Here is a 19,294-nt window from a genome sequence, read left to right as displayed (position 1 = left end):
TTGACATAATTTGATATTTTTCATGATAAAACCTGGCAACAAAATGGATTTAGAGGGAACATACCCCAATGTAATAAATGTCATATATGACAAACCCACAGTTAACATCATACTTAATGGTGAAAAATTGAGAACATTTCCTTAAGAACAGGAACAAGAGAAGGATGTCCACTCTGCCACTTTCATTAAAAATAGTCCTGGAAATCCTAACCACACCAATGAGACAATGTAAAGAAACAAATATTTTCAAATCAATAAGGAAGAAAGAAAACTGTAATGTTTTGCAGAAGACATATTACTATACATAGAAAACCTTAACCACTCCACTGAGAAACTCTTAGAAGTAATACATGAATTAGGTAAAGTTGCATGATACAAAATTAATGCACAGAAATAATTTTCTTTTCTACACACTAATGAAGCAGCAGGAAAAAATGTTTTTATAAATCCCATTTAAAATTGCACAAAAAAGGGGCGCCTGGTTGGCACAGCAGTTAAGCGTCTGCCTTCGGCTCAGGGCGTGATCCTGGCGTTACGGGATCGAGCCCCACATCGGGCTCCTCCGCTGGGAGCCTGCTTCTTCCTCTCCCACTCCCCCTGCTTGTGTTCCCTCTCTCGCTGGCTGTCTCTATCTCTGTTGAATAAATAAATAAATAAAACCTTTTAAAAAAATTGCACAAAAAAATAATAAAATGCCCAGGATTAATCTTCACAGAGGAGGTGAAGACCTATACTCTGAAAATTATAAAATATCAATTAAAGGAATTTAGATGTCAAAAAGAAATAAAAATGTATTCCATGCTGCTGGATTGGAAGAATTTATTCTGTTAAAATATCCATACTACCAAAATCATACTACAAATTAAATGCAATCCCTATCTAAGTACCAAAAAATCTTTCCCATAACCAAGACAAATAATTGCCAAATGTGTAGGGAACAACAAAACACCTTAAGTATACAAAGCAATGTTGAGAAAGAAAAATTACACTGCATATGTCACAATCCCAGATTTCAAAATATACCACAATGGTATAATAATTAAAGCAGTATGTTACTGGCACACAAAATAGACACACAGATAAATGGAATTAAATAGAAATACCAGATAAACCCATAATTGTATGGTCAATTAATCTATGACAAAGGAAGCAAGCACACACAGTGGGAGAATAAATCCTCTTCAATAAATGGTCCTGGCTAAACTGGATAACTACATGCAAAAGAATGAAACTGACTCACTTCCTTATACCATATACAGAAATAAAAGGGGTTTAAAGACCTAAATCTGAGATATGAATCCATAAAGCTACTGGAAGAAAACATGGGCAACAATCTCTTTGACGTTGTTCTTTTTTAAATAATGATTGTTATTTTTATTTGTTTATTGAGAGAAAGAGAAAAAGAGGGAAAGAGAGCATGAACAGGAGAGTGGCAGAGGGAGATAGATGGAGAGAATCTCAAGCAGACTCCATGTTAAGTGCAGAACCTGACACAAGGCTCAATTCCAGACGCTGGATCATGACCTGAGTTGAAATCAAGAGTCTGACAATTAGCCAACTGAGCCACCCAGGTGCCCCTCTTTGACATTGTTCTTAGCAACATATTTATTTATGTCTATAGAGGCAAGAGAAACAAACAAATGTCCACAATGGCCAAACTGTGGAAGGAGCCAAGATGCCCTTCAACAGACAAATGGATAAAAAAGATGTGGTCCTTATATACAATGGGATATTACTCAGCCATGAGAAAGGATGAATACCCACCATTTGCATGGACATGGACAGAACTGGAAGGGATTATGCTAAGTGAAATAAGTCAAGAACAGAAAGACAATTATCATACGGTTTCACTCATTTGTGGAACATCAAGAATAGCCAGGAGATTGGTAGGAGAAGGAAGGGAATAATGAAGGGGGGGGTAAACCGAAGAGGTAATGAACCACAAGAGACTATGGACCCTGGGAAACAAACTGAGGGTTTCAGAGGGGAGGGGGTGGGGGGTGGGCTAGCCTGGTGATGGGTATTAAGGAGGGCATGTATTGCGTGGAGCACTGGGTGTTATATGCAAACAATGAATTATGGAACACTACATCAAAAACTAATGATGTACTGTATGGTGACTAACATAATAAAATAATCAAAAAATGGAAAAAAGTAAATGTGACTTTTAGAAAACTTAAAAAAAATAAAAATGGGCAAAAAACCTGGGGTGCCTGGGTGATACAGCGGTTAAGCATCTGCCTTCAGCTCAGGGCGTGATCCCAGTGTAATGGGATCGAGCCCCACATCAGGCTCCTCCTCTGGGGGCCTGCTTCTTCCTCTCCCACTCCCCCTGCTTGTGTTCCCTCTCTCGCTGGCTGTCTCTATCTCTGTCAAATAAATAAATAAAATCTTTTAAAAAAATGGGCAAAAACCCTGATTAGACAATTTTCAAAAAAGTTATACAGATGGCCAAAGACGCATGTGAAAATTGTCCACATAGCTTATCATCAGTTAAACAGGAATCAAAATCAAGAGATGACATCTGACACCTGTCACAACGGCTAGTATCAGAAAGATAAAAAATACTATGTGGTAGCAACAATGTGGAGAAAAGTGAACTCTCACAAATTGTGGTGGAATCTAAATTAGTGCAACCACTGTGGAAAACAGCAGGGAATTTGTTTAGGAAATAAAAAATAGAAATACTGTACAATCCAGTAATTCCACTACTGGGTATTTATCCTCCAAAAATGGAAACACTAATTCTAAAATATATGTGCTCCATTATGTTTATTGCAGTATTATTTACAGTATCCAAGATATGGAAGCAACCCAAGTGTCCTCGCACAGAGGAATGAATAAATATGTGTGAATAACGTAATGCAGCCACAGAAAGAAAGACCTTGCTGTTTGCAACATGGATGAACCTAGAGGGTATTATGGTAAGTAAGATGTCAGACATAAACAAAAACCATGTGGTTGCACTTGTAATATGGAATGTCAAAAACAAAACAAAGCAGAACCAGACCCATAAATACAGAGAACATACTGGTGATTGCAGGGGTGGTGGGCTGAAGGGGTGAAAGGGAGTATGAAGTACAGGCTTCCAGTTATGAAATGAATAAATCATGTGGATGACAGGTGCAACACAGGGAATATAATCTCTGGTACTGTAATAGCTGTGTAACGAAAGATAGTAGCTACACTTGTGTTGAACAAAGAAAGCGTAATGTATAGAGCTGTGGAATCATGATATTGTACACCTGAAACCAATGTAATATTTTCTCAACTATCTTTTTTTATCAAGTTTTTAATTTTAATTCCAGTATAATCAACATTTTTTCTTTAATTGAAAGATTGAAACAATTGAATTTCAATTGAAGAAAACAATTATTGATTGATTTGGTGGATTGGTAATGAACAATGACATCAGAGTTGTAAATTTTCCAGATAATTAACCACTTAGTCAATTTTTTTCAAACAATACCCAATAATGTCCTTCTGTTTTGATATACTATGCTCTAGCTGATACCCTTTTCCTGCCTTGAAAAATATATTTCCCATAGTTTTAGAAAAACTCTCTTTTTCATATTGACCAATAAGACAGTATTGGACATTTTGAGAAATGTCTATGTTGTACATGAATTTAAGGGTATGAAGTATATAATTTGCATGAACTGGCAGGTGATGAGAGTAGAACTTTAACACAATGCTATGTAACTCTCACACTTTGGGTTTGTTGTTGATGTTGTTGTTGTTGCTATTTGTTTGTTTAGTTTTACCTTTGACTACTGTCCTGATTCTTTTAACACTACTTGAGGTAAATCTTGTTGGCAGGAAAGTAGCCCTGAAGATACTGGAAATTATATCAATGGAGAACAAAAATAAATAGAAATACATCTTAGTTCTACAGCAATAGCTACGTAAGGCTGTCTATAGTGATGGGGTTGTGGAATATAGGTGAGGTTCAATGGGGTGGAGTCCGGAGCCAAAGACCAAGAAAGAATTCTTGAGACATCTTTGGTGCAAAATTGGTGGTTTATTAAAGTACGGGTACAGGACCCATGGGCAGGTTATGAGGGGTGGCTGATTATATACTATGGGGGGAGGTAAGGGGAAAAGGAGGTTGAGAAAGCACTTTCATATGTCAAAGAAGACTTGCAGGATACTGGAGGCCTTGCTATTGTCAAGTTAAGGTTGTTTCAGTACTTTCCTCCTATCATGTGTCCTTATCAATGGGCTGCAGGTTTAAAAGAAATTCCACTTTATTTACATTTCCTTCAGCCTCAGCTTCCCTCAATTTTATGGAGGGGATGGTAATGTTAGGGTTTCAGGAAACTGAATTATGGGTCTCTGGAAGTTAGGCTATTGATAAGAAAGCTTCTTCCTTGTAAATCACTAGGACATGTGTAAACTGAGGGAGACTCAGGTCTTGCAGGATTGCGATCTCTGTTAGTTAACCATTTGTTTTTTCCCTTTCCTTAGCCTTAGGGCAGCCAGGAGTGCCTGAGGAATGTAACATACATGGGGGGGAGGTTTGCAGGGTGTCAGCTTCTGCTTTGTCCTCAACTTGCCTTCTGTTCCCTCATCATATAGCACTGACATTAGTTCTGAGGAGAGCATTTGTTTAAAGATCTCATTGGACACATTGAAAAGTGAGGCAAAGAAGTGCCACAGGCTGTGTGTAGCCAGTCCCGCTTAGAGAAAATCTATCAAGTCAGGTCACGCAAAGGGACTGAAGAAAGGCAGTCACAGGTAGTCATGGCCTGGGTAAAAACCCTAATTTGTTAATATCTTCTTGCTTATGCTCATGAAGAAATGTTCTGAATACTGCTGTAGCCTATATCCCCCACCCCCCAAAAAATTAGAGAACACCTGAATTCTGATACCAGAAAATACCATGCTAATGCTAGACTAAGACTTCACTTAACAAATGATGTCACAGGGAATTTGATTATCTCTGGGTGCAGAAACAAGCACATAAACAGAGAAATAAGCTAGTTTCTAAACCCTCAGATTTAAATGTCAGTTCACAAACAAACCAAAAGTATGTTTTTCTTTTCATGCTGAAATAATTGACCTTGACCAGAGAACCTCTATTTTCTGACAAACATGCAGAGCTATGAGTATGTACTCAGAATTACTTTTTTCTGTTCAGTTTTTCTTGCTCCCAATATTAAAAGTTAAAGACTTCTTACAAACCATTATTAATTTTGTGTTACTATTATTCTCTAATTCTTCCATAAATGAACACAATCCCCCAGTTTTTGTTGTTGTTTTCATTTACTTTTGGATTTTCTAGCATGCACAAATAGAACAGAGATGGTTGCACTGATGGCCAGGAGACCCAGGAGAACAGCCAACCACACTATCCAAGTGAAGTCCTTGAGGAAAAAGACATCTAAAAATAAAGATTGTCTCACTTAGTATCCAACTCAGCATTAGTGACTTGGCTGCTGGGAACAAATCCCAAGATATTTTATTTTAGGAGACATTGCAAGGAATGACATGGATTCTTTTTTTGTGTGTGTGACAGGTTAGATTTATTTTATTTTTTTATAATAAATTTTTATTATATTATGTTAGTCACCATACAGTATATCCTTAGTTTTTGATGTAAAGTTCCATGATTCATTAGTTGCGTATAACACCCAGTGCACCATGCAATACGTGCCCTCCTTACTACCCATCACCAGCCTATCCCATTCCCCCACCCCTCTCCCCTCTGAATCCCTCAGTTTGTTTCCCAGAGTCCATAGTCTCTCATGGTTCATTCCCCCTTCTGTTTACCCCCTTTTTTTCTTCCCTTTCTTCTCCTACTGATCTTCCTACTTCTTATGTTCCATAAATGAGTGAAAACTTATGTGTGGAGGTCCCTTAAAAAGTTTAAGATCGAGCTACCCTATGATCCAGCAATTGCACTACTGGGTATTTACCCCAAAGATACAGACGTAGTGAAGAGAAGGGACATATGCACCCCAATGTTCATAGCAGCATTGTCCACAATAGCTAAATCATGGAAGGAGCTGAGATGCCCTTCAACAGACAAATGGATAAAGAAGATGTGGTCCATATATACGATGGAATATTACTCAGCCATCAAAAGAACGATTTCTCAACATTTGCTGCAACATGGACTGGACTGGAGGGGATAATTATCATAAGGAATGACATGGACTCTAAGCCTCACCCACCTCTCCCTGCAATTCTAAGGAATTCAGGAATGCTAAAGAAGCTTTTGTTTCCTTTATTGTTCCTAATGTACAGAGACTCAGAAGGTTTATTTTATAAATTATCACAATGTTTTGATATGCCAAAAACAGACAAATAATGCATCAGACATCCATGTATCCATGATCAAGGTTTAGTAAACATTAATATTACTAAATTAGTAGTAAATTAATAGTAGTAAAGTAGCAGTAGTAGTAAGGAAGTAAAGACAAATAATGCTCTCATAATAAATAAAAATCTACAAATGCAATAAAGTATTTATTTTCATATTTTTTTCCAATTTTTCATCTTTGGTTCCCCAAACTGACTTTGTCATGTGTCCTTTCTATCTAATTATTTTCTACATAGAAATATATGTGAGCTTGACAATATGCCAATGAGTGAGAGGCATGTGGATCTTCTCTAAAGATTAAAGGAGAAATTGTGACATCTTTGATAATAAGCCAAATGGGATTCTTGGTCTAGGTTCTAGAGATAAACTTATTTCAATTCAAAGTTTCTTATGAGACACCTGTCAGCTAGCAACTGAAATCAGTAAAATTAAGTACTGTTTTGATATTTTTCTAACTAATATTGTTATTTTAAAAGAGGTATCAAGGACACTTTCATTTAAGGACTACCCTCATTTAAGATCTCAGCAATATGTCTGTGGAATTTTAATGCTAATATATAATGCATACTCAAATACATAAATATAAAAAGATAAATATTTTATCTTTTACTTTTAGATTTTCAAGAGCTTTATAATATTGCCCCAACTCATAATACCCTAATACATGTTTCAATTCATTTCCTCAGTATAAAAATCTCAGTAAGAGGCTGCTAATTTCCCCTATTCTAACTTTGTTTTACTAAGGTTATTGGGAAAAAATCCTCTTTTCTGGTGTATGTGTTTACTTCTTTCACATTTCCAAACTCAAGTTCTCTTTCTAATTATCTTAAAATAGTGTGAGTTCCCAAACTAAAGCATTATAGAAATGGCACTTCACTTGTTGATAAAAGGTCATACAAATATTTATCTATTGTAGGGAAGTATATTGTGGCTCAGTATTTTTTCTAAGAAATAGGACGTAAAAGAAATAAGATATAGTGTCCATGGGAGATTGTTATTCTATCTGGGGAAATAGGGAAACATATAATCATAATAATGTATGAATAAAGAAGGCACTTAACACAGAATGGGTTGAAGATAGCTTCATGGGAAGATAAGGTGAAGAATTGAGGGACCAGTAGGAAACTCTTAGTGACACAAAAATAGGACAAATGTGTTGATAACAGCCTACAAAGGCTATTGCATGGCTGAATATGTTCATAGAATTAATGTGGGGGTAGGAAGAGTTGGAGACAAGGAAGAGAGGGATGAAAGATGAAGGTGGAGGGATAAGAAAGGACAAGACATAGAATGTTGTTGACAGGCTGTAATACTTCAAATAAAGACATTTGCAAGGGGTCCCTGGGTGGCTCAGTCAGTTGAGCAGCTGCCTTCGGCTCAGGTCATTTTCCCAGGGTCTTTGGATGTAGTCCCATGTCAGGCTCCTTGCTCTGCAGGGAGTCTGCTTCTCCCTCTGCCCCTCCCCACACTCATTCTCTCAATCTCTCTCTCTCACTCTCATGCTCTCTCTCTCAAATAAATTTTAAAAATTGCATATACAGGAAGTCAGAGGAGATCATTTGGGCAAACTATTTCTTTGAAAGATTTTTTTGGGTAAACATAAAGAATAGATTGGAGTGTCATAGCTCTTCTCCGACTGTGATATTAATTATGTTAGTTAATACTCATAACAATGTCATGAGGTAGACACAAATATTATCCAGATGTAACAGATGGGAAACTGAGCACAGAGAGCTCAATAGTTACCCAAGATCATGAAGCTGGGAAATGGCTCTGTCCAGATTCAAATTCAATTTGACAGTTGGGAGAAAACACCAAGTTGTGAAAAGTGGCTTTCCCAAGGCAGTGGGATCAGGAGAGGTTTAGGAGGAACTTTAAAAGATTCCTCAAAATACATTATTGCCCTTTCAATGCTTTTGTGCATTCATATATTCATTTTTATAAAGTAGGACAATGACATTGCTATCACAGAAAAAGATACAAAACAAGACCAAATATGAATTTTTACAAGTTCTCCACATTAAGAATTACAAATGGGGGGGGCGCCTGGGTGGCACAACGGTTGAGCGTCTGCCTTCGGCTCAGGGCGTGATCCCGGCGTTATGGGATCGAGCCCCACATCAGGCTCCTCCGCTATGAGCCTGCTTCTTCCTCTCCCACTCCCCCTGCTTGTGTTCCCTCTCTCGCTGGCTGTCTCTATCTCTGTCAAACAAATAAATAAAATCTTAAAAAAAAAAACAAAGAATTACAAATGGATAAACTAGAACATTCTTCTAGGTCTAACAGTCATAGGTCTTTGTCAGTAAGATCTTCTCAATTAACAGTGATATCTCAAGATATAGACTTCGGAGGGAATTGACCTGCCATGGAAACATGTACTTCTTTCTCCACATCAAGTATTAGGTTCCTTACAACACAGGACACTTTTTCTCTTGAACTTTTGTCCACTGTGAGAGATGATTCTACATGAAACAGTCCATTTATTCTATTGTCTTTGTCTCAGAGGCTGGTACCAAGTGCAGTCCTTGATGGTCCCTCCATTGCAGTTCAGGCTCTGGATACCACCCCGTGGATGTGCAGGTCAACTTAATTTCCCTCCTATTTCCAGACTCAATGTGAATATGAGGACTTATACCTGAGCCTAAAATAGCCAAAGAGATTCAGAGAAATTACACTTCTCTAAGCTTTTGCTGCCATCTTACATTTTAATTAACTTCTATGAAACTCAATTTTCTTATTTATAAAAGTGGAGGTTAGAAAATTGTCTAGTCACAAAGAACTTTGGAGAAGGCAAATCAGCTATATAAACATTTAACAAAGCACACAAATACCCAGCTTGTCTATCTTAATTGTTTTCATTTTTCCTCTCTCCCCTTTGAAACATTACTGATTATTTTATTGGATGATTCTTAAATTTGGGTAGAAAAACATCTATCAAATCACTTGCAACCTCTAAAGCTAAAGGCACACATCAATTTGTCTTTTTCTGTGGCAAATTGCTACTCATTCTCCAAAAATCTTTTAATCCCTAATTCTAAAGACATTATTTTTTAATAAGAATGTATGATGTTGGAAATGCTACCGATATCAATGTGGTCCAAATGAACTGGGTACGGGTTGCTACTGAGCACCTGAAATATTGTTAGAAACTGAATTTCATATTTTCATCAATTAACTGTATATCAATTATACTTAAATTTCAATGCAATATGTAGCTAGTAGCTACCATTTTGGATAGAACATTTTGGGGAACAATATATATTTTATCTGTGGATATGTCAGCCCAGGTTAAGAATGTATTGTCCAGTTGGGCTAGGCCGGCGATGCGTATTAAGGAGGGCACATATTGCATGGAGCACTGGGTGTTATAAGCAAATAATGAAACATGGAACACTACATCAAAAACTAATGATGTACTGTATGGTGACATAACATAATAAATTTTTTTTTAAAAAAATAGAACGAATTGTCCAACCTTTTACAATTAGGAGTGGCTTTGGTATGCTGGTGGAAGTGTTTGAAATGAATATTAGGTGTGTGCCTTCCAGAATATTTCCATCAAAGGAATGAGATACAACTTTCCCTTCACTCCTTGTCTCTTCTCAAGGGATTGAGAACACAGTGTCTGTGAGTCATCATCAAAAGTGGATTAGTGGATGTGGCAAAACATCAAGATAAGAAATGTGTAAATTTCACAGTGTCTAGTCACTCTTCTTTACCATTTAGAGAGTGTGGGATTTTCATTGTCCTATGGCCAGGTTAGGGAGAGAAAACCTATACAGTCCAAAATTACAAGATTTTGTCACCTAATATCAGGGCCTTCAATCTGATTTCTTATGTCTTAGAAAACATTTTGGTTAAGTTTGCAGTCTATATTTGTGGTTCTCCTAATTTGTGGTTATTGATTGATGGATTTGCTTACCCATATCCTGCAGGTGTCAAGTAAATAGATAGTAGAGGGTGTTTTAAGTAGAATTAATTGTTGGGCGGCTTGGGAGTTAAGATGGCAGAGGAGTAGGAGACACCTTTTTCAGCCGGTCCCCCGAGTCGAGCTGGATAGGTACCAGACCAGCCTAAACAACCACGGAACCAGCCTGAGACGCAGGAAGATGCATCTGGATCTCTACAAATGAACATGTCCAGCGCTGAGTATTGAGGTACGAAGCGGGGAGCCGTGGAACCGTGCACAGATATCGGAAGATAAATGGAAGGGGGAGGGAGCCGCCGTGTTCAGGCGCCGGGAGGCGGTAGCCACCTGCACGGGGGAGCAGGCAGGCACGCGGACTGAACCCACAAAACAGCAGACTGAGACCGGTGAGCCGGGAGCGTGCGCCACCAGGCTTCTCACAGAACTCCGGAATCCCGGTGTGCTCACCGGAAATAGACTGAGACCGGGAGTTCCCGGAGCGCGCACAGGGTGGCTGGCGGTGTTAGAAACACAAAGGAAAGAGACGCACCGGCCCTGGAAGTGAGGACTGGGACACCGGGTGTGGGGCACACATCCCGGGACGCTGCAGGGTTGAGCAGCACCAACAGTAACAGAGTTAAAGTGGCCAGAACATTAGTAGAGAACGGGCCGCAATCCCTCTGTTCTGTGACAGAGGCTGAAATTCGGCTGCTGCTGCTCTGACTCTCAGAAGAGGCACAGCAAACCGCCAGGGAAAGCCACCAGAGAACAAAAGCCTGGAAATACCAGTTCAGAGAGTGCCCATCCCCATCCCCTCTCGCAGGGGATGCGGAGACTCTACCCAAACAGGGTTGCCTGAGTATCGGCGCAACAGGCCCCTCCCCCAGATGGCAGTCTGAAAAATCAAGAAGCCCAAAACCCGGGCGCCGGGGTGGCACAGTCATTGAGTGCCTATCTTCGGCTTAGGGCATGATCCCGGCATTCCGGAAAGGAGTCCCTCATCGGGCTCCTCTGCTGGGAGCCTGCTTCTTCCTCTCCCACTCCCCTGCTTCTGTTCCCTCTCTCGCTGGTTGGCTGCCACATAAATAAATAAATAAAATCTTTAAAGAAGAAGCCCACATCCCTAAGATCCCTATAAAACAAGGGGCACGGCCTGGGACCCAGTCAATAATTTGGGCTCTGGAAACCCCGCAACCTCTCTTCATCAGAATGACAAGAAGGAGAAGCCCCCCCCAGCAAAGAAAAGACAGTGAGACTGTGGCCTCTGCCACAGAAATAATGGATATGGATGTAACCAAATTATCAGAAATGGAATTCAGAGTAACGATGGTCAAAATGATGAGTAGAATTGAAAAAACTATTAACGAAAAGGTTACTGAGAATATAGAATCCCTAAGGACAGAAATGAGAGCAAATCTGACAGAAATTAAAAATTCTATGAGCCAAATGCAGGCAAAACTAGAGGCTCTGACGGCCAGGGTCGCAGAAGCAGAGGAACGGGTTAGTGAATTGGAGGATGGGTTAATAGAGGAAAAAATGAAAATAGAAGATGGTCTTAAAAAAATCCACGCCCACGAATGTAGGTTACGGGAGATTACTGACTCAATGAAACGATCCAATGTTAGAATCATCGGCATCCCCGAGGGGGTGGAGAAAAACAGAGGTCTAGAAGAGATATTTGAACAAATTGTAGCTGAAAACTTCCCTAATCTAGCAAGGGAAACAAACATTCGTGTCCAAGAGGCAGAGAGGACCCCTCCCAAGCTCAACCATGACAAACCTACGCCACGTCACGTCATAGTGCAATTCGCAAATATTAGATGCAAGGATACAGTATTGAAAGCGGCCAGGGCAAAGAAATTTCTCACGTACCAAGGCAAAAGCATCAGAATTACGTCAGACCTGTCTACACAGACCTGGAATGAGAGAAAGGGTTGGGGGAGCATATTTAAAGCTCTTTCAGAGAAAAACATGCAGCCAAGGATCCTTTATCCAGCAAGGCTGTCATTCAGAATTGATGGAGAAATAAAGACATTTCAGAATCGCCAGTCACTAACCAATTTTGTAACCACGAAACCAGCCCTACAGGAGATATTACGGGGGGTTCTATAAAAGTAAAAAGGCCCCAAGAGTGATACAGAACAGAAAGTCACAATCTATAGAAACAAAGACTTTACTGGCAACATGGCATCATTAAAATCATATCTCTCAATAATCAGTCTCAATGTAAATGGCCTAAATGCTCCCATAAAACACCACAGGGTTGCAGATTGGATAAAAAGAAATGACCCATCCATTTGCTGTCTACAAGAGACTCATTTCGAACCCAAAGATGCATTCAGACTGAGAGTAAGGGGATGGAGTACCATCTTTCACGCAAATGGACCTCAAAAGAAAGCTGGGGTAGCAATTCTCATATCAGATAGATTGGATTTTAAATTAGAGACTATAGTTAGAGATGCAGAAGGACACTATATTATACTTAAGGGAAGTATTCAACAACTGGATATGACAATTATAAATATATATGCCGCCAACCAGGGAGCAGCAAGATTCACAAGCCAACTCTTAACCAGAATAAGGAGACATATAGATAAAAATACATTAATACTAGGGGACCTCAACACTCCACTATCAGAAATAGACAGAACACCCTGGCAAAGACTAAGCAAAGAATCAAAGGCTTTGAATGCCATACTTGACGAGTTGGACCTCATAGATATATATAGAACACTACACCACAGAACCAAAGAATACTCATTCTATTCTAATGCTCATGGAACATTCTCAAGAATATACCATGTTCTGGGACACAAAACAGGTCTCAACCGATACCAAAAGATTGAAATTATCCCCTGCATATTCTCAGACCACAATGCTCCGAAATTGGAACTCAACCACAAGGAAAAATTTGGAAGAAACTCAAACACTTGGAGACTAAGAACCATCCTGCTCAGGAATGACTCGATAAACCAGGAAATCAAAAATCAACTTAAACAATTTATGGAGACCAACGAGAATGAAAACACAACAGTCCAAAACCTATGGGATACTGCAAAGGCAGTCCTAAGGGGGAAATACATAGCCATCCAAGCCTCACTCAAAAGAATAGAAAAATCTAAAATGCAGTTTTTATATTCTCACCTGAAGAAGCTGGAACAGCAACAGAGGGACAGGCCTAATCCACTCATGAGGAAGCAGTTGACCAAGATGAGAGCAGAAATCAATGAATTAGAAACCAGAAGCACAGTAGAGCAAATCAACAGGACTAGAAGCTGGTTCTTTGAGAGAATCAATAAAATTGACAGGCCACTGGAAATACTTATCCAAGAGAAAAGAGAAAGGACCCAAATTATTAAAATTATGAATAAAAAAGGAGAGGTCATGACCAACACCAATGAAATTGGAGGGATTATTAAAAACTATTATCAACACCTATATGCCAAAAAACTGAGCAATCTGGAAGAGATGGAGGCCTTCCTGGAAACCTATAAACTACCAAGACTGAAACAGGAAGAAATTGATTTCTTAAACAGGCCAATTAATTATGAAGAGATTGAGTCCGTGATAAACAACCTTCCAAATAAGAAAACTCCAGGCCCGGATGGTTTTCCTGGGGAATTCTACCAAACATTCAAAGAAGAAATAATACCTATTCTCGTAAAGCTATTTAAAAAATAGAAATAGAAGGAAAGCTACCAAACTTATTCTATGAGGCCAATATTACCTTGATCCTCAAACCAGGCAAAGACCCCATCAAAAAGGAGAATTACAGACCGATTTCACTAATGAATATGGATGCTAAAATCCTCACAAGATCCTGACTAATAGAATCCAACAGTACATTAAAAGGATTATCCATCATGACCAAGTGGGATTCATACCTGGGATGCAAGCGTGGTTCAATATTCGCAAATCGATCAGCGTGATACATCATATCAACAAGAAAAAACTCAGGAATCATATGATCCTCTCAATTGATGCAGAAAAAGCATTTGACAAAATACAGCATCCTTTCCTGATTAAAACCCTTCAGAGTGTAGGAATAGAGGGTACATTTCTCAATCTCATAAAAGCCATCTATGAAAAGCATACAGCAAATATTATTCTCAATGGGGAAAAGCTGGAAGCCGTTCCCTTAAGATCAGGAACACGACAAGGATACCCACTCTCGCCACTATTATTCAACATAGTACTAGAAGTCCTTGCAACAGCAATCAGACAACAAAAAGGGATCAAAGGTATCCAAATTGGCAGAGAAGAAGTCAAAATGCCTCTCTTCGCAGATGACATGATACTCTATATGGAAAACCCAAAAGAAGCCACTCCCAAACTATTAGAAGTAATACAGCAATTCAGTAATGTGACAGGATACAAAATCAAGGCTCAGAAAATGGTTGCATTTCTATACAGGAATAATGAGACTGAAGAGAGAAATTAGGGAATTCAACCCATTTACAATAGCACCAAAAAACCATACGTTACCTTGCAATTAACTTAACCAGAGACATAAAGACCTATAGTCTAGAAACTATAAATCACTCTTGAAAGACATTGAAGAAGACACAAAAAGATGGAAAAATATTCCATGCTCATGGATCGGAAGAATTAACATAGTTAAAATGTCCATGCTACCCAGAGCAATCTACACTTTCAATGCTATCCCGGTCAAAATACCAAGGACATTTTTCAAAGAACTGGAACAAATAGTCCTTAAATTTGTTTGGAAACAGAAAAGGCCCCGAATCTCCAAGGAACTGTTGAAAAGGAAAAACAAAGCTGGGGGCATCACAATGCCGGATTTCGATCTGTACTACAAAGCTGTGATCACAAAGACAGCATGGTACTGGCACAAAAACAGACACATAGACCAATGGAACAGAATAGAGAACCCAGAAATGGAACCTTGGCTCTTTGGGCAACTAATATTTTATAAAGCAGGAAAAAACATCCGGTGGGAAAACGACAGTCTCTTCAATAAATGGTGCTGGGAAAATTGGACAGCTACATGCAAAAGAATGAAACTTGACCACTCTCTCACACCATACACAAAAATAAACTCCAAATGGATGAAAGACCTCAATGTGAAACAGAAATCTATCAAAATTCTAGAGGAGAACATAGGCAGCAACCTCTATGACATCGGCCAAAGCAACCTTTTTCATGACTTATCCCCAAAGGCAAAGAAACAAAAGATAAAATGAACTTATGGGACTTCATCAAGATAAAAAGCTTCTGCACAGCCAAGGAAACAGCCAAAAAAACTGAGAGGAAGCCCACGGAATGGGAGAATATATTTGCAAATGACACTACAGATAAAGGACTGGTATCCAAGATCTACAAAGAACTTCTCAAACTCAATACACGAGAAACAAATAAACAAATAAAAAAATGTGCAGAAGATATGAACAGACACCTTTCCAATGAAGACATACAAATGGCTAACAGACACATGAAGAAATGTTCAAAATCCTTAGCCATCAGGGAAATTCAAATCAAAACCACACTGAGATACCACCTTATGCCAGTTAGAATGGCAAAAATAGACAAGGCAAGAAACAACAATTGTTGGAGAGGATGTGGAGAAAGGGGATCCCTCCTACATTGTTGGTGGGAATGCAAGTTGGTACAGCCACTCTGGAAAACAGTGTGGAGGTCCCTTAAAAAGTTAAAAATCAAGCTACCCTATGATCCAGCCATTGCACTACTGGGTGTTTACCCCAAAGATACAGACGTAGTGAAGAGAAGGGCCATATGCACCCCAATGTTCATAGCAGCAACGTCCACAATAGCTAAATCAAGGAAGGAGCCGAGATGCCCTTCAACAGATGACTGGATTAAGAAGTTGTGGTCCATATATACAATGGAATATTACTCAGCTATCAGAAAGAACGAATTCTCAACATCTGCTGCAATATGGACAGCACTGGAGGAGATAATGCTAAGTGAAATAAGTTAAGCAGAGAAAGACAACTATCATATGATTTCTCTCATCTATGGAACATACGAACTAGGAAGATTGGTAGGGGAAGAAAGGGATAAGAAGGGGGAATGAAACATGAGAGACTATGAACTATGAGAAACAAATTGAGGGCCTCAGAGGGGAGGGGGTGGGGGAATGGGATAGACCAGTGATGGGTAGTAAGGAGGGCACGTATTGCATGGTGCACTGGGTGTTATATGCAACTAATGAATCATCGAGCCTTACATCGGAAACCGGGGATGTACTGTATGGTGACTAACATAATATAATAAAAAATCATTAATTAAAAAAAAGAATTAATTGTTGGTGTTCAATGAAGTCCTGGGTTCTGCAGAAATTTTATTACCCACAACCCCCTGATATTTAAACAGCACAGGAAGTGAGTTGGTTTTGTTTTGATGGAGAGTGCTGAAGAATCTTTTCTGTAGGAGATAGTGTAGGACTGTGGAAGTGCCTACAAAGACTGCATCTCTATCAGGAACTGGTTATTCATTTTGGGGCAAATTTCACTCCTCCAGAATGAAGAAATGGATTAAAGAAATGCATGCTAGAAATCACAGTAACTAAAGGAATCAGAAGAAAACATGAGGTCTCTTGTTAGAGAACATCAAGCACTCTGAAGGTCTGGAACAGATGGAACACCTAATGCCACACAGCATCAGACACTACCTTGCATTGGGTATGGGTGTTGGACAAAAATGGATCCAACCCAGGAAGAATAGCACAAGGTCATAAATAATTCACCTAAAGGAGGTAAGAGCATTGAATCAGCATAGGACTTCATGTTTATGATACATGACTAAGGACAGCAGGTACAAAATGAGATGGTTCCCACATTTTCAACAAAATGTGGCAAAAAAGCAGCCCATTTGGAAAACAAAGTACAACCCACTACATTTAGGGAGCACAGAAGTCTTTTTAAAAATCTAGATTTTTCAGAACATATTTGTGATCACTTATGTCAATATTTATATACAAGTTTATATTATAATAGGCCAGATGGAGATATAATTTCCTAAGAATTTAAAAATACATCTCTTTTCATTACTTTGGAATGCATCCCATTGGGTGCCCTGTGAATGGTTGCATCTGCAAACATTGTACCTAGTTGGAATATAAAACCTGGATATTTCTATTGCCCACAGGGAACCTGAAGAAGTGAACCAAATTTACTTGGATGTTGTGGGCCTAGTACAAAGGTGGGTGGAATTCATTAGTATTATTTGAAATATATATCCATGGTGCAAATTAAAAAGATCATCATAAGCATTATCTTAGTTTTATTTTTCTAAAAAATGTGCTTGGGTAGCAAATACAACTTCCCTTGCATATATGATTTCAGAAAATCAAGGTTGTATCAGATAACCTCCTCTACAAGACATAAGAGATTATAGATTGTAGAAAGTGTGTCAATTAATCAATGTTGGAGCTGATAACAAACACATGCAGAAGCACAATGTCAGAGTTTAGTGTCCATAGGTTCAAGATAGGAAATGCAAACTTGTAAAGAAATTGGGATAAAATGGAAGAATAGTGGAAAGTTGTTTTCTATTTAGTGATAGGATAACTGTACAAAAAACAAGTAAGTCTGAGATAAAGAAAATTGAGATGATCCTGAGAAATGACATGCTGTTCATTGAAGAAGCAACAGTAGCAACTGGCTCTCAAATTCAAAGCCCTTGATAAGGGTTTACTCAAGGTGGAGGAAATGTCTGTAGGACTTCTAGAAGTGGATGTCTAACACTGGATTGCTTCAGAAGTTACCTCAGTAGAGTGAATGATCCCTGCTTTTCTAAAGGTAAAACTCAGTGAATGGTTGAACATAATTGGTCTCATTCATCCCTATTAGTGTCTGGTTAAATGCCTCCAGTGGGAGTGACATTCGTTTGTATACAATAGAGACTTGCAGTGAGGAATCCCAGTGCACTTGCCTAAAGATGCAGATTTTCTCTAAACCCAAGAAGGAATCTCAGAAGGAGGCAACTATTTTCTCCCTGACTCGGCAGAAAAACTATTAGGGGATGTGTGGATCAAAGTGACTGGTAACAAAAACTTTAACTAAAAAGGTGTTTATCTTTTAAAAGATTTTATTTATTTATTTGACAGAGAAAAACAGCCAGTGAGAGAGGGAACACAAGTAGGGGGAGTGGGAGAGGAAGAAGCAGGCTCCTAGCGGAGGAACCTGATGTGGGGCTCAATCCCAGAACGCTGGGATCATGCCCTGAGCCCAAGGCAGGCACTTAATGACTGTGCCACCCAGGCACCCCTAAAAAAGGTGTTTAAGACTTGAAAGCAAGTCTCTTCACAATAGCTCCCTTTATTTTATGAAGAATTATATAAGTATTCACCCTTTATTATGTAAACATTGATTAAGGATTACTTAGGGCATATGCAGAATTGTCACTAAATAGGAGACCAGAGCATTTGCAAACAGGTCTGGGCATTCTGGAGGAGATTTTCTTGTCTTTGGGAGGAATGTCAATATTATTGGCTCCATCTGATGGATTGGGTTAATTTCTCTTAATGTCCATTATAAAGGAGGTGTGATAAAGAAACTCATAATCTGAGCTCAGTTATAAGGCCCTACAATGTTTATAGAGAAAATGCTGATTTATGGCTCAGTGTATGGTTGAACCAGAATACTTCCTTACCTTTCATTCTAGCAGTACCATTGTGTTCGTTTTTGTTTGTCTTTTTGTTTTGTTTTGTTTTGTTTTTGTGGAAAATATCTGAGAGAGAGTGAGATCTAAAAGGACAAATTAGAGTTCTGAATAAACAAAGATGTCATACTGAGAGTCAGCAACACCACATCTGACTGGACTATTGCCAGAATGGGATGCAGCAAGGTGCAGAAAACCTAGCCTCATAGCAGCCTGGAGAGAGTCTTTCTGCCTCTGTTTAGTTCCTTCTGTTTCCTATGAGAATAAGATACATTTCTGGAACTCTTCTGAGATAGAACATACTATAACCGTTGTTCTTTCTTCCCTTCAAAGTAATGATGTTGGCATACAAAAGATGCAAATATATTTTTACTACACCTAAAGAATGTTGGGACAAACTGATTAGATTAATTTTACAT

This window comes from Ursus maritimus, unplaced genomic scaffold (genome assembly GCF_017311325.1).
Source record: "Ursus maritimus isolate PB19 unplaced genomic scaffold, ASM1731132v1 scaffold_5, whole genome shotgun sequence".
Taxonomy (NCBI): domain Eukaryota; kingdom Metazoa; phylum Chordata; class Mammalia; order Carnivora; family Ursidae; genus Ursus; species Ursus maritimus.
Note: the sequence above shows the minus strand (reverse complement) of the source record.